The sequence below is a fragment of the Arachis ipaensis genome, chromosome B7, assembly GCF_059453495.1.
Source record: "Arachis ipaensis isolate K30076 ecotype BB chromosome B7, ASM5945349v1, whole genome shotgun sequence".
Classification (NCBI taxonomy): Eukaryota; Viridiplantae; Streptophyta; class Magnoliopsida; order Fabales; family Fabaceae; genus Arachis; species Arachis ipaensis.
In genome coordinates, this window is record NC_142442.1 from 43,311,955 (window position 1) to 43,327,301 (window position 15,347).

Below are 15,347 nucleotides of genomic sequence, written 5' to 3' on the forward strand. Positions count from 1 at the left end.
CCACTAAATTTTGGAAGCCACTCCTATCCTTGATCTCTATATCAAATTCTTGCAACAACAATATCCAACGGATTAACCTTGGTTTAGACTCTTTCTTAGCTAACAAATATTTCAAAGCTGCATGGTCTGAATATACTACCACCTTAGTTCCAAGTAAATAAGCTCGGAATTTATCCAAAGTAAAAACAATAGCTAACAGTTCTTTTTCAGTGGTAGTATAATTAGACTGGGCACCATCTAAAGTCTTAGAAGCATAAGCAATAATGTATGGGTCCTTACCTTTGCGCTGAGCTAGCGCTGCTCCTACTGCATAGTTGGATGCGTCACACATGATATCGAATGGCCTACTCCAGTCAGGCCCTCTTACAATAGGAGCTTGGGTCAAGGCAATCTTCAGCTTATCAAATGCCTCCATGCAATCTTCACTCAAATTCAAACTCTACGTCCTTCTGCAGCAGTCGGGACAAAGGCAGTGCAACCTTACTGAAGTCCTTGATAAATCGCCGGTAGAAACTTGCATGACCAAGAAACGAATGGACTTCCCTCACGGAGGAGGGGTAAGGTAAACTAGAAATAATATCTGCCTTTGCAGGATCAACAGATATACCAGTATTAGAAACAACATGGCCTAGAACAATACCTTACTTTACCATAAAATGACATTTTTCAAAATTAAGCATAAGGTTTGAACTAACACACCTTTCTAATACTCTAGCTAGACTATCCAAACAAAGGTTAAAGGAATCACCATAGACACTAAAGTCATCCATAAAGACTTCCATACAATGCTCAAGAATATCTGAGAAAATACTCATCATGCATCTTTGAAACGTAGCCGGTGCATTACATAAGCCAAAAGGCATTCTCTTATATGCTTACGTTCCAAAGGGGCATGTAAAAGTTTTTTTCTCCTGATCTTCTAGAGCAATATGAATTTGAAAATAACCAGTATAACCATCTAGAAAACAGTAATGTGATTTACCTGACAGGCGATCAAGCATTTGATCGATGAAAGGTAACGGGTAGTGATCCTTGCGAGTGGCCTGGTTCAAGCGCCTATAGTCAATGCACACCCTCCATGAATTCTGCACTCTTGTAGCCATGAGTTTCCCATGCTCATTCTTCACTATTGTGACACTTGACTTCTTTGGAACCACCTGTACTGGGCTAACCCATTCACTGTCCGAGATTGGATAGATGATGTCGGCCTCAAGTAGTCGAGTCACTTCATTCTTCACAACTTCTAAAATGGTGGGGTTCAACCGCCTTTGAGGTTGACAGATAGGCCTTACTCCCTCCTTTAGAAATATGCGGTGCTAAAAAACTTGGGGGCTTATACCTACTATGTCCGCCAAACTCCACCCAATAGCTTTCTTGTGTCTTTTAAGCACACTAAGCAACCGCTCCTCTTGTTGGGAAGTAAGTTCCTTGGCAATGATAACTGGGAGCTTTTGATTGTCCTCAAGATAAGCATACTTTCGATGAGGTGGAAGGGACTTCAACTCCATTTTCAGCTCATGGCTTGGCACTTGATCATCTGGAGCCATTGGACATAGGAGGGTGTCTTCAGTATACTCAAAGGACCTCCCCACACTTGCACCTTGCTCCATGTTCTTCTCTTCTACTGCCTCTTGGTGAACTTCAGCCACAGTCTTATCAATAATGTCATACTAGAAAATGGAGTGGTCTTTCGGTGGGTGCTTCATAGCTTCATCAAGGTTGAAGCTCACTACTCTTCTATCAATCTTAAAAGAATAGGTACCCGAGAAGGCATCCAATTTAAACCATGGAGTCTTTAAAAATGGCCTTCCAAGCAAGATAGATGAAGGTCTTCCTAAGTCATTAGGGGGCATCTCTAGAATGTAGAAGTCAATAGGGAATGCCAACCCCTTAATGCTCACCAAGACATCTTCCGCAATGCCAACCACTGAGATTATGCTCTTATATGCCAAAACAAAACGTGCTGTCGACCTTTTCAAGGGTGGGAGCCTCAAAGCATCATATACAGATAATGGCATAATACTAACACATGCACCTAAATCACACATGCAGTTGAAAAATTGTACACCCACTATAGTACAAGTAACCATACAAGGACCGGGATCACCATATTTCTCTGGTATAGCACCCATTAAAGCAGAAATAGAGCTACCTAAAGGAATATTTTCTAAATCATGTATTTTATCCTTATTTATGCACAAATCTTTTAGAAACTTAGCATACTTAGGAACCTGGCGAATAGCATCAAAAAGGGGAATAGTTACCTCAACCTTTTTGAAGATCTCCACCATCTTGGGATCTAGCTCCACCTGCTTCTTAGTCCTCCTAGCAAGGTGTGGAAAAAGAATGGGAATGGCTTCTCTCACAGCATCATCTCCTTAGATACTCCATTCCTTGGTTGAGCAACTTCTTCTTCAGCCGCCTCTTGTACCTCATCTTCTTCTTCAACATCTTCTACCTCAACAATGTCTTTAACTTGCATCTCTTCTCTTGAGCTTGGCTCCTCGGAACTCCTCTCTTGCAATGTAGTGCCAGACCTCAAAGTGATGGCATTGATTCCACCCTTGGGGTTAGGTAAAGCTTGAGAGGGAAGTGTACTAGAGCTTGAAGGTTGATTGTTGGGGGTAGAGGGTGGTTCCATACGGGTTATGAGAGCTTGTAGAGTAGAGGTAAGACTGGTAAGGCTAGAGGTAAGTGAATTTTGAAGCTCCTTTTGTCCTTGAAGGATAGAACGGAGTGTTTCATCTTGGCTGGAGGAAGATGGAGGGTAGGTAATTTGAGGGGCTTGTGGTTGGTTGTGTTGAGGTGCTTGAGCTTTCCTTTGGTGAGGTGTCCGGTAACTTTGGCCTTGGTTTTGCTGTTGGTATGGAGGGTTTTATTGATACTGGTTCTGTTGATAGTTGTTGTTCCACCTTTGATTTCCACCATTGTCTCTGCCTCCTTGGTTGTAGGTGTCCCTCCATCCTTTGTTGGAATTTTCTCTCCACCCTTGGTTGGAATTGTCTCTCTATCCTTGGTTGGAATTGTCTTGCTAACCTTGGTTATAGTTACCACCTTGATTATAATTACCGCCTTGTTGATAGTATCCTTGATTTGGATGGTTGTAATAAACATTAGTAGCCACCAAGGTGTTGTCCTCTTGGAGTTTTGAACATTCATCAGTGTAGTGAGAATAGCAAGCACATTTTCCACATACTCTCTGAGGGACTAACTGTTGACATGGTTGTTGTGGAGGAGGCTGATGTTGTTGTTGATTGAGCTGGAGCTGCTTCAGTATATTGGTCATCTCTCTCAATATTTTCGTGAGAGCGGCGGTCTCACTACTAGAAAAAACTTCCGCAATAGCCTTGGAATGATTATTCCTTTGCCTTGCAGTTCGGGTAGACTCAGCTAGATCGGTGATCAGTTGCCACGCTTCTGTTGTCATCTTGTACTTTGTCAGAGAGCCATTACTCACAGCATTTAAGATGGTCTTGTCTTGAGGCTTCATGCCTTGCCAGAAATAGCTAATCAACACCAACTGGTCAATCTTGTGATGGGGACATGAGTCAAGGAGATTCCTGAAATGTTCTCAATACTCGTAGAGAGTCTCTGATTCGCCTTGGATGATGCAGGAAATTTCCTTCTTCAATCTATCTGTAACCTCTGTTGGAAAGTACTTGTCCAGGAATTCCCTTCTGAGCAGATCCCAATTAGTAGCAACATCTTCTGGTTGAGTATAAAACCACTCCCTTGCGTTTCCCTCAAGAGAAAATGGGAAGGCATATAACCAAATGGTAATCTCATCCACACCATGCCGCCTAGTAGTTAAGCAAGCTTTCTGAAAATCTTTAAGGTGCTTAACAGGATCTTGAGCAGGTAAGCCATGAAACTTAGGCAGTAGATTAATCAAAGCGGTCTTCAGTTCAAAATTCGCAGCCAAATTCGGATGACGCGCTTGATATGGTTGCAATGTAAAGTCCGGAGCTCCTGCTTCCTGGAGAATAATCCTTCTGGGCTCCGCCATAGTATCTGCACTTAAATCAACAGAAGAGGCATCAATAGAATCAGTAGAAGAGGGACTAGTTTCTTCCTCAAATGACGCTTCAGAGTCAACCTTAGATAAGACTGGTGAATTGGGCGAAACCCCTTCACCACCCTCAGAGGGTAACCGACGCCGAGCTCGCCTAATACGTGAAATAGTCTTTTCAATCTCAGGATCAAATGCGGCTAAGCTCGGATCCGGTAATGAACGCATCATTCATTTAAAGAAACATAGAGCTCGTGGTAATAAAATATATTAAGAAAATTAAATAATAAAACTACTAATAAACAGAAAGCACACGAATAAAAATAAAAATAAAATAAAGAAAATATAATTATGTAAATATAAAAATATTTACACCAACCAATAATTTAGCACACTGTTGCAACTCTCCGGCAACGGCGCCAAAAATTGATGGGTGGAAAAATGCCGGTTAAGAATTTCTAATAAAAACAACGTTGTCAGTACAGTCTTAACCGATAAAATTCCCACTACTAATTTAATTTGTGTCACAATTAAGATTAAATAACTGGGAGTAGAATTCCCAGGTCGTTTCCCAAAGAGTTGACACAAGGTGCAATTTATTTGTCAAGAATTTTCTGAGAAATTTTAGAATTGGAAATGGAAAAATAAATGGCGATCAATTAAAGCAACAAATAATGACAAGAGGTATTAGATATTTGAAATAAAAGACCTTGGCTAGGAGAAGATTAATTGGAGTTTCTACCCTTGTTGACCTTCCCAGGTATAATAGTAAAAGGTTGTTGCTTCCACTTAGTGATCCTCTAACTAATAAAGGAAAGTCAAGTAGTTAACACTAACTCTGATTCACAAGTCCTAATCACTTCACACGGAAGGATTAGGGTTAGTGAAAATTTAGTTAGCCAGCAATTTCCAATCACAAATTAATACTTGAGTATTCCAACTCAAGGGTTTCCAATTAATCAACTCCAAAGCCAAGTTGGGAGCTCTACTCCATTAATATGAATGCCATTTTCACAAACATGTAAAGGGAGTAGATAGGAGACATGGTAATTAAAATTAAGTTAATAAAAGCAAATTTGAAGCTGATAATTAATTGAAAGAAATCAAACAAGTAATGGAAATAAATATAAAAATAGTTCATTGCATTAATAAATTCAAAATTAACAATATCCAAATATGACCATGGTGCGCAGAAATTGTGATTACACTTTAATTATCTAAAATTCATCGCTCTTTCTTTCCCTGGTAATGGCGCCAAAAACATGATGCCAATACCATGGTTCACAACTTCGCACATCTAACCAGCAAGTGCACTGGGTCGTCCAAGTAATACCTTACGTGAGTAAGGGTCGAATCCCACGGAGATTGTTGGTATGAAGCAAGCTATGGTCACCTTGTAAATCTCAGTCAGGCGGATATAAAATAGTAATGGGGTTTTCGAAAATAATTAATAAAATAGGGATAGAAATACTTATGTAAATCATTGGTGAGAATTTCAGATAAGCGCATAGAGATGCTTTCGTTCCTCTGAACCTCTGCTTTCCTGCTGTCTTCATCCAATCAGTCTTACTCCTTTCCATGGCTGGCTTTATGTAATGCGTCACCATTGTCAATGGCTACTTTCGGTCTTCTCTCGGGAAAATGATCCAAATGCCCTGTCACGGCACGGCTAATCGTCTGGAGGCATCACCCTTGTCAATGGTTACATCCTATCTTCTCAGTGAAAGTGGTCAACGCACCCTGTCACGGCACGGCTATTCATCTGTCGGTTCTCGATCATGCTGGAATAGGATTTACTATCCTTTTGCGTCTGTCACTACGCCCAGCAATCGCGAGTTTGAAGCTCGTCACAGTCATTCAGTCATTGAATCCTACTCGGAATACCACAGACAAGGTTTAGACTTTCCGGATTCTCTTGAATGCCGCCATCATTCTAGCTTACACCACGAAGATTCTGATTAAGAGATCTAAGAGATACTCATTCAATCTAATGTAGAACGGAAGTGGTTGTCAGGCACGCGTTCATAGGGAATGATGATGATTGTCACGTTCATCACATTCAGGTTGAAGTGCGAATGAATATCTTAGAAGCAGAATAAGTTGAATTGAATAGAAAACAGTAGTACTTTGCATTAATCTTTGAGGAACAGCAGAGCTCCACACCTCAATCTATGGAGTGCAGAAACTCTACCGTTGAAAATACATAAGTGATAATAGAGTTCATTGGTCTCGGCCCCAGAGGGGAACCGGAGTAACCAAGACTACTCTGATCCGAAGATAAAACTCAGGATGTCAAATACAATAGTGAAATGTCCTATTTATAATAAACTAGCTACTAGGGTTTACAGAAGTAAGTAATTGATGCATAAATCCACTTTCGGGGCCCACTTGGTGTGTGCTTGGGCTGAGCTTTGAGTGTTGCACGTGCAGAGGCCATTTGTGGAGTTGAACGCCAGGTTTTGATCCATTTCTGGCGTTCAACTCTGGTTCTTGATCCATTTCTGGCGCTGAACTCCAGAATTGGGCAGAGAGCTGGCGTTGAACGCCAGTTTACATCATCTATCCTTGAGCAAAGTATGGACTATTATATATTGCTGGAAAGCCCTGGATGTCTACTTTCCAACGCAATTGGAAACGCGTCATTTTGAGTTCTGTAGCTCCAGAAAATTCACTTTGAGTGCAGGGAGGTCAGAATCCAACAGCATCAGTAGTCCTTCTTCAACCTCTGAATCTGATTCCTGCTCAAGTCCCTCAATTTCAGCCAGAAAATACCTGAAATCACAGAAAAACACACAAACTCATAGTAAAGTCCAAAAAGGTGAATTTAACATAAAAACTAATGAAAACATTCCTAAAAGTAACTAGATCCTACTAAAAACATACTAAAAATAATGTCAAAAAGCGTATAAATTATCCGCTCATCACAACACCAAACTTAAATTGTTGCTTGTCCCCAAGCAACTGAAAATCAAATAGGATAAAAAGAAGAGAATATACTATAAATTTCAAACTATCAATGAAACATAGCTCCAATCAAATGAGCGGGACTTATAGCTTTTTGCCTCTTAAATAGTTTTGGCATCTCACTTTATCCATTGAGGTTCAGAATGATTGGCATCTATAGGAACTCAGAGTTCAGATAGTGTTATTGATTCTCCTAGTTCAGTATGATGATTCTTGAACACAACTTCTTTATGAGTCTTGGCCGTGGCCCTAAGCACTTTGTTTTCCAGTATTACCACCGGATACATAAATGCCACAGACACATAATTGGGTGAACCTTTTCAGATTGTGACTCAGCTTTGCTAAAGTCCCCAATTAGAGGTGTCCAGGGTTCTTAAGCACACTCTTTTTTTTTTGCTTTGGACCTTGACTTTAACCGCTCAGTCTCAAGTTTTCACTTGACACCTACACGCCACAAGCACATGGTTAGGGACAGCTTGGTTTAGCCGCTTAGGCCAGGATTTTATTCCTTTAGGCCCTCCTATCCACTGATGCTCAAAGCCTTGGGATCCTTTTTATTTACCCTTGCTTTTTGGTTTTAAGGGTTATTGGCTTTTTGCTCTTGCCTCTTGGTTTTAAGAGCTTTGGCTTTTTCTGCTTGCTTTTTCTTTTTCTTTCTTTTTTTTTTCGCCTATTTTTTTTTCTGCAAGCTTTGTTCATTGCTGCTTTTTCTTGCTTCAAGAATCATTTTTATGATTTTTCAGATTATCAAATAACATGTCTCCTAGTCATCATTCTTTCAAGAGCCAACATATTTAACATTCTTAAACAACAACTTCAAAAGACATATGCACTGTTCAAGCATACATTCAGAAAATAAGAAGCATTGTCACCACATCAATATAATTAAACTAAGTTCAAGGATAAATTCGAAACTCATGTACTTCTTGTTCTTTTGAATTAAAACATTTTTCATTTAAGAGAGGTGATGGATTCATAGGACATTCATAACTTTAAGACATAGTTACTAACTACTAATGATCATGTAATGAAGACACAAACATAGATAAGCACATAACATAGAAAATGAAAAACAGAAGAAATAAGAACAAGGAATGAATCCACCTTAGTGATGGTGGCGTTTCCTTCTTGAGGAACTAATGATGTCCTTGAGCTCTTCTATGTTTCTTCCTTGTCTTTGTTGCTCCTCCTTCATTGCTTTTTGATCTTCTCTTATTTCATGAAGGATGATGGAGTGCTCTTGATGTTCCACCCTTAGTTGTCCCATATTGGAACTCAATTCTCCTAGGGAGGTGTTGATTTGCTCCCAATAGTTTTGTGGAGGAAAATGCATTTGAGGCATCTCCGGGATCTCATGGTGATGAGCTTCATACGCCTCTTGAGCTCCATGAATGGGCTCTCTTGCTTGCTCCATCTTTTTCTTAGTGATGGGCTTCTCTTCCTTAATAGGAATGTCTCCTTCTATGAAAGCTCCAGCTGAGTAACATAGATGGCAAATAAGATGAGGAAAAGCTAGCCTTGCCATGGGGGATGACTTTTCGGCTATTTTATAGAGTTCATTAGAGATGACTTCATGAACTTCTATTTCCTCTCCAATCATGATGCTATGAATCATGATGGCCCGATCCACAGTAACTTCAGATCGGTTGCTAGTGGGGATGATGGAGCATTGGATGAATTCCAACCATCCTCTAGCCACAGGCTTGAGGTCCAATCTTCTTAGTTGAACCGGTTTTCCTTTTGAGTCAATTTTCCATTGAGCTCTTTCTACACATATGTCCATAAGGACTTGGTCCAACCTTTGATCAAAGTTGACTCTCCTTGTGTAGGGGCGTGCGTTCTCTTCCATGTTTGGCAAGTTGAACGCCAACCTCACATTTTCCGGACTAAAATCTAAGTATTTCCCCCGAACCATTGTAACATAGTTCTTTGGATCCGGGTTCTTACTTTGATCATGGTTCTTGGTGATCCATGCATTGGCATAGAACTCTTGAACCATTAGGATGTCGACTTGTTGGATGGGATTTGTTAGAACTTCCCAACCTTTTCTTTGAATTTCATGTCGGATCTCCGGATACTCATTTCTTTTGAGTTTGAGAGGGACCTCGAGGATCACCTTCTTCTTGGCCACAACATCATAGAAGTGGTCTTGATGGGCTTTAGAGATGAATCTTTCCATCTCCCATGATTCGGAGGTGGAAGCTTTTGTCTTCCCTTTCCCCTTTCTAGAGGATTCTCCGGTCTTAGGTGCCATCAATGATAATGGAAAAACAAAAAGCTTATGCTTTTACCACACTAAACTTAGAATATTGCTCGCCCTCGAGTAATAAAAGAGAGAATAGATGAAGAAGAAGAAGAAATGAGGGAGAGGGAGAAGGGGTTGTGTTTCGGCCAAGAAGAGAAGAGAGGGTTGTGTTGTGTGAATTTGAAGAAGAATGGAGGGCTTTATATAGGGAAGGGAGGGGGGGGACGGTTTCGGCCATATGGGTGGGTTTTGGTGGGAAATTGGTTTTGAATTTTGAGGGTAGATGGAGTTTATGAGGTAGGTTTATAGGGAAGAGTGGATGGATGTGAGTGGTGAAGAGGTGATGGGGAAGAGAGATTGAGGTGATTGGTGAAGGGTTTTGGGGAAGAGTGTTTATGGGATCGTGTGAAAGAGGGGTGAGAAGAAGTGAGTGGAGGTAGGTGGGGATCCTGTGGGGTCCACAGATCTTGAGATGATCCTGTAGGGTCCACAGATCCTGAGATGATCCTGTGGGGTCCACAGATCCTGAGGTGTTCAAGGATTTACAACCCTGCACCAAATTAGGCATGTAAAATGTCCTTGCACACAACTCTGGGCGTTCAGCGCCAGGTTGGTGCCCATTTTGGGCGTTCAACGCCCATTTGTTGGCCATTTCTGGCGTTCAGCGCCCAGAGGATGCCCATTTTGGGCGTTCAACGCCCAGACACTGCCCATTTTGGGCGTTCAGCGCCAGAACCATGCTCTGTTCTGGCGCTGAACGCCAGACAGATGCTCCTCCAGGGTGTGATTTTTCTTTTGCTGTTTTTGATTACGTTTTTAATTTTTTTGTTTATTTTGTGACTCCACATGATCATGAACCTATAAAGACATATAACTAAGAAAAATATAGTTAGATAAATAAAAATTGGGTTGCCTCCCAATAAGCGCTTCTTTAATGTCAATAGCTTGACAGTGGGCTCTCATGGAGCCTCACAGATGTTCAGAGCATTGTTGAAACTCCCCAACACCAAACTTAGAGTTTGACTGTGGGGGCTTTGTTTGACTCTGCTTTGAGGGAAGCTTCTTCTGCTTCCTCTCCATGGATGTAGAGAGAGATCCTTGAGTTGTAAACACAAGGTTGTCCTCATTTAATTGAAGGATCAATTCTCCTCTGTCCACATTAATCACAGCTCTTGCTGTGGCTAGGAAATGTCTTCCTAGGATGATGGATTCATCCTTTTCCTTCCCAGTATCTAAGACTATGAAATCAGCAGGGATGTAAAGGCCTTCAACCTTTATTAACACGTCCTCTACTTGTCCATAAGCCTATTTTCTGGAATTATCTGCCATCTCTAATGAGATTTTAGCAGCTTGCACCCCATAGATTCCCAGTTTCTCTATTACAGAGAGGGGCATGAGGTTTATCCCTGAACCAAGGTCACATAGAGCCTTAAAGATCATGGTGCCTATAGTACAAGGTATTATGAACTTTCCAGGATCCTGTCTCTTCTGAGGTAATGTCAGTTGATCCAGATCACTTAGTTCATTGGTGAACAAGGGAGGTTCATCTTCCCAAGTTTCAATGCCAAATAATTTGGCATTTAGCTTCATGATTGCACCAAGAAACTTGGCAGTTTGCTCTTCAGTAACATCCTCATTCTCTTCAGAAGAGGAATACTCATCAGAGCTCATGAATGGCATAAGGAGGTTCAATGGAATCTCTATGGTCTCTAGATGAGCCTCAGAGTCCTTTGGTTCCTTAGAGGAAAGCTCCTTATTGATCACTGGACTTCCCAGGAGGTCTTCCTCCTTGGGATTCACGTCCTCCTCTCCCTCATTGGGTTCGGCCATTTTGGTTATGTCAATGGCCTTGCACCCTCCTTTTGGATTTTCTTCTGTATTGCTTGGGAGAGTGGTAGGAGGGATTTCAGTGATCCTTTTACTCAGCTGGCCCACTTGTGCTTCCAAATTTCTAATGGAAGACCTTGCTTCATTCATGAAACTCACAGTGGCCTTAGATAGATCAGAGACTAAGTTTGCTAAGCTAGATGGGTTCTGCTCAGAATTCTCTGTCTATTGCTGAGTGGATGATGGAAAAGGCTTGCTATTGCTAAACCTGTTTCTTCCACCATCATTAAAGCCTTGTTGAGGCTTTTGATCCTTCCATGAGAAATTTGGATGATTTCTCCATGATGAGTTATAGGTGTTTCCATAAGGTTCACATAAGTAATTCACCTCTGCTATTGCAGGGTTTTCAGGATCATAAGCTTCTTCTTCATAAGAAGCCTCTTGAGTACTGTTGGATGCAGCTTGCATTCCATTCAGACTCTAAGAAATCATATTGACTTGCTGAGTCAATATTTTGTTCTGAGCCAATATGGCATTCAGAGTATCAACTTCAAGAACTCCCTTCTTCATAGGCGTCCCATTACTCACAGGATTCCTCTCAGAAGTGTACATAAACGGGTTATTAGCAACCATATCAATGAGTTCTTGAGCTTCTGCAGGTGTTTTCTTTAGGTGAATGGATCCACCTGCAGAAGTATCCAATGACATCTTTGATAGCTCAGATAAACCATCATAGAATATATCCAGGATGGTCCATTCTGAAAGCATGTCAGAAGGACACTTTTTGGTCAACTGTTTGTATCTTTCCCAAGCTTCATAGAGGGATTCACCTTCTTTCTGTCTGAAGGTTTGAACATCCACTCTAAGCTTGCTCAGTGGTGCACGAAATTATGATACATATCCATGGCTTCAAAGGCCTGGTGCTCTGATCTAGTTTTATTGTCTGTCACAACTTCGTTACAACTAACCAGCAAGTGCACTGGGTCGTCCAAGTAATACCTTACGTGAGTAAGGGTCGAATCCCACGGAGATTGTTGGTATGAAGCAAGCTATGGTCACCTTGTAAATCTCAGTCAGGCGTATATAAAACAGTTATGTGGTTTTCGAATATTAATTAATAAAATAGGGATAGAAATACTTATGTAATTCATTGGTAGGAATTTCAGATAAGCGAATGGAGATGCTTTCGTTCCTCTGAACCTCTACTTTCCTGCTATCTTCATCCAATCAGTCTTACTCCTTTCCATGGCTGGCTTTATGCAAGGGCATCACCGTTGTCAGTGGCTACATCCCCTCCTCTCAGTGAATAATATGCTCACGCACCCTGTCACGGCACGGCTATTCATCTGTCGGTTCCAGATCATGCTGGAATAGGATTCACACTCCTTTTGCGTCTGTCACTAATGCCCAACAATCGCGAGTTTAAAGCTCGTCACAGTCATTCAATCATTGAATCCTACTCAGAATACCACAGACAAGGTTTAGACCTTCCGGATTCTCTTGAATGCCGCCATCATTCTAGCTTACGCCACGAAGATTCCGGTTAGGAGATCTAAGAGATATTCATTCTAGCTTAATTCATGTAGAACAGAAGTGTTTGTCAGGCACGCGTTCATAAAGGAGAAGGATGATGAGCGTCACACATAATCATCACCTTCATCACGTTCTTGGGTGCGAATGGATATCTTAGAAAGCGAAATAAGATGAATTGAATAGAAAACAGTAGTACTTGCATTAATCTTTGAGGAACAGCAGAGCTCCACACCTTAATCTATGGAGTGTAGAAACTCTACCGTTGAAAATACATAAGTGAAAGGTCCAGGCATGGCCGAGATGGCCAGCCCCCTAAACGTGATCAATAGTCTCCTAAGATGAACAACGGATTAAAACTGAGACCAAAGATGGTCTAAAAGACTAGTAAAATATCCTATTTATAATAAACTAGTCACTAGGGTTTACATGAGTAAGTAATTGATGCATAAATCCACTTCCTGGGCCCACTTGGTGTATGTTTGGGCTGAGCCTGAGTGTTGCACGTGCAGAGGCCATTTGTGGAGTTGAACGCCAGTTTCTGTGCCAGTTTGGGCGTTCAACTCTGGTCTTGGATCCTTTTCTGGCGCTGGACGCCAGATTTGGGCAGAATGCTAGCGTTGAACGCCAGTTTACGTCGTCAATTCTTGGCCAAAGTATGGACTATTATATATTTCTGGAAAGCCCTGGATGTCTACTTTCCAACGCAATTGGAAGCGCGCCATTTCGAGTTATTTAGCTCCAGAAAATCCACTTTGAGTGCAGGGAGGTCAGAATCCAACAGCATCAGCAGTCCTTTTTCAACCTCTGAATCTGATTTTTGCTCAAGTCCCTCAATTTCAGCCAGAAAATACCTGAAATCACAGAAAAACACACAAACTCATAGTAAAGTCCAGAAATGTGAATTTAACACAAAATCTATTAAAAACATCCCTAAAAGTAACTAGATCCTACTAAAAACATACTAAAAACAATGTCAAAAAGCGTATAAATTATCCGCTCATCACTCAGCTTTTGAGGAGGAAAGAACTTGGCTAAGAAAGCCGTGACCAGCTTATCCCAAGAGTTCAGGCTGTCTTTGGGTTGAGAGTCCAACCACATTCTAGCTCTGTCTCTTACAGCAAAAGGGAAAAGCATGAGCCTGTAGACTTCAGGATCTACTCCATTAGTCTTAACAGTATCACAGATCTGCAAGAATTCAGTTAAGAATTGAAAAGGATCTTCAGATGGAAGTCCATGAAACTTGCAGTTCTGCTGCATCAGAGAAACTAGCTGAGGTTTTAGCTCAAAGTTGTTTGCTCCAATGGCAGGAATGGAGATGCTACTTCCATGTAAATTGGAATTAGGTGCAGTAAAGTCACCAAGCATTCTCCTTGCATTATTATTATTTTCGGCTGCCATCTCCTCTTTCTGTTCGAAAATTTCTGAAAGGTTCTCTCTGGATTGTTGTAATTTAGCTTCTCTTAGTTTCCTCTTTAAAGTCCTTTCAGGTTCTGGATCTGCTTCAACAAGAATGTTCTTGTCCTTGCTCCTGCTCATATGAAAAAGAGAGAACAGAAAAATAATAATAATATGGGTCCTTTTTACCACAATATAGAGGTCCCAGTGTAAGTAGAAGAAAAGAAGAAGAAGAAATTCGAACACAGATGGAAGAGGGGGTTCGAATTTGGGTGGGATGAAGTGAGGAAGAGATGTTAGTAGATGAATAAATAAATAGAAGGAGATAAGGAAGAAGGTGAATTTTCGAAAATTATTTTTGAAAAAGTGTTAGTGATTTTTGAAAATAGTTTTTGAAAAATGTTTGTAATTTTCGAAAATTAAGAATTGAAATAATTAGTTAATTAAAAAGAAATTTTGAAAAAGGGGGAGATATTTTCGAAAATTAGAGAGAGAGAGAGTTAGTTAGGTAGTTTTGAAAAAGATAAGAAACAAACAAAAAGTTAGTTAGTTAGTTAAAACAAATTTTGAAAAGATAAGAAGTTAGGAAGTGAGAAAAGATATTTTGAAATCAAATTTTTAGAAAAGGTGAGATAAGAAGATATTTTTGAAAAGATATGATAGAAATTAGTTTTTGAAAAAAGGTTTGATTTTTTTTTTAAAATACAATTAATGACTTGATTCACAAGAAATCACAAGATATGATTCTAAAACTTAAAGTTTGAATCTTTCTTAACAAGCAAGTAACAAACTTGAAATTTTTGAATCAAAACATTAATTGTCATTGTTATTTTCAAAAATTTGATATAAAAATAAGAAAAAGATTTTTGAAAAATATTTTTAGAATTTTCGAAAATAACTAAGAAATTTGAAAAAGATTTGATTTTTGAAAAAGATTTTGAAAAAGATGAGATTTTCAAATTGAAAATTTGATTTGACTCATAAGAAATAACTTGATTTTAAAAATTTTTGAAAAAGTCAAATCTAATTTTCGAAATTTTGAGAGAGAAAAAAGGAAGGATATTTTTTTTTATTTTTGAATTTTTAATGAGGAGAGAGAAAAACATGAAAATTATGCAATGCATGAAAGTTATGGATCAAAACAATGAATGCATGCAAGAATGCTATGAATGTCAAGATGAACACCAAGAACATTATGAAGATCATGATGAACATCAAGAACACATTTTTGAAAAATTTTTAATGCAAAGAAAACATGCAAGACACCAAACTTAGAATTCTTTAATGCTTAGACACTAAGAATCCAAGAATGCATATGAAAAATAAGAAAAGACACAAAACATGCAAATGCAAAGATCAAACAAGAAGACTTAC

At 39.9% G+C, this 15,347-nt stretch overlaps 1 non-coding gene across 1 annotated transcript; it reads left to right on the forward strand.

The window, feature by feature from the left end:
* The first annotated feature begins 11,807 nt into the window (after positions 1-11,807).
* On the forward strand, positions 11,808-11,915 carry LOC148550979 (small nucleolar RNA R71). The gene has a single exon (XR_015893482.1). It is a non-coding gene; the product is annotated as a small nucleolar RNA R71 (small nucleolar RNA).
* The last annotated feature ends 3,432 nt before the right edge of the window (positions 11,916-15,347 follow it).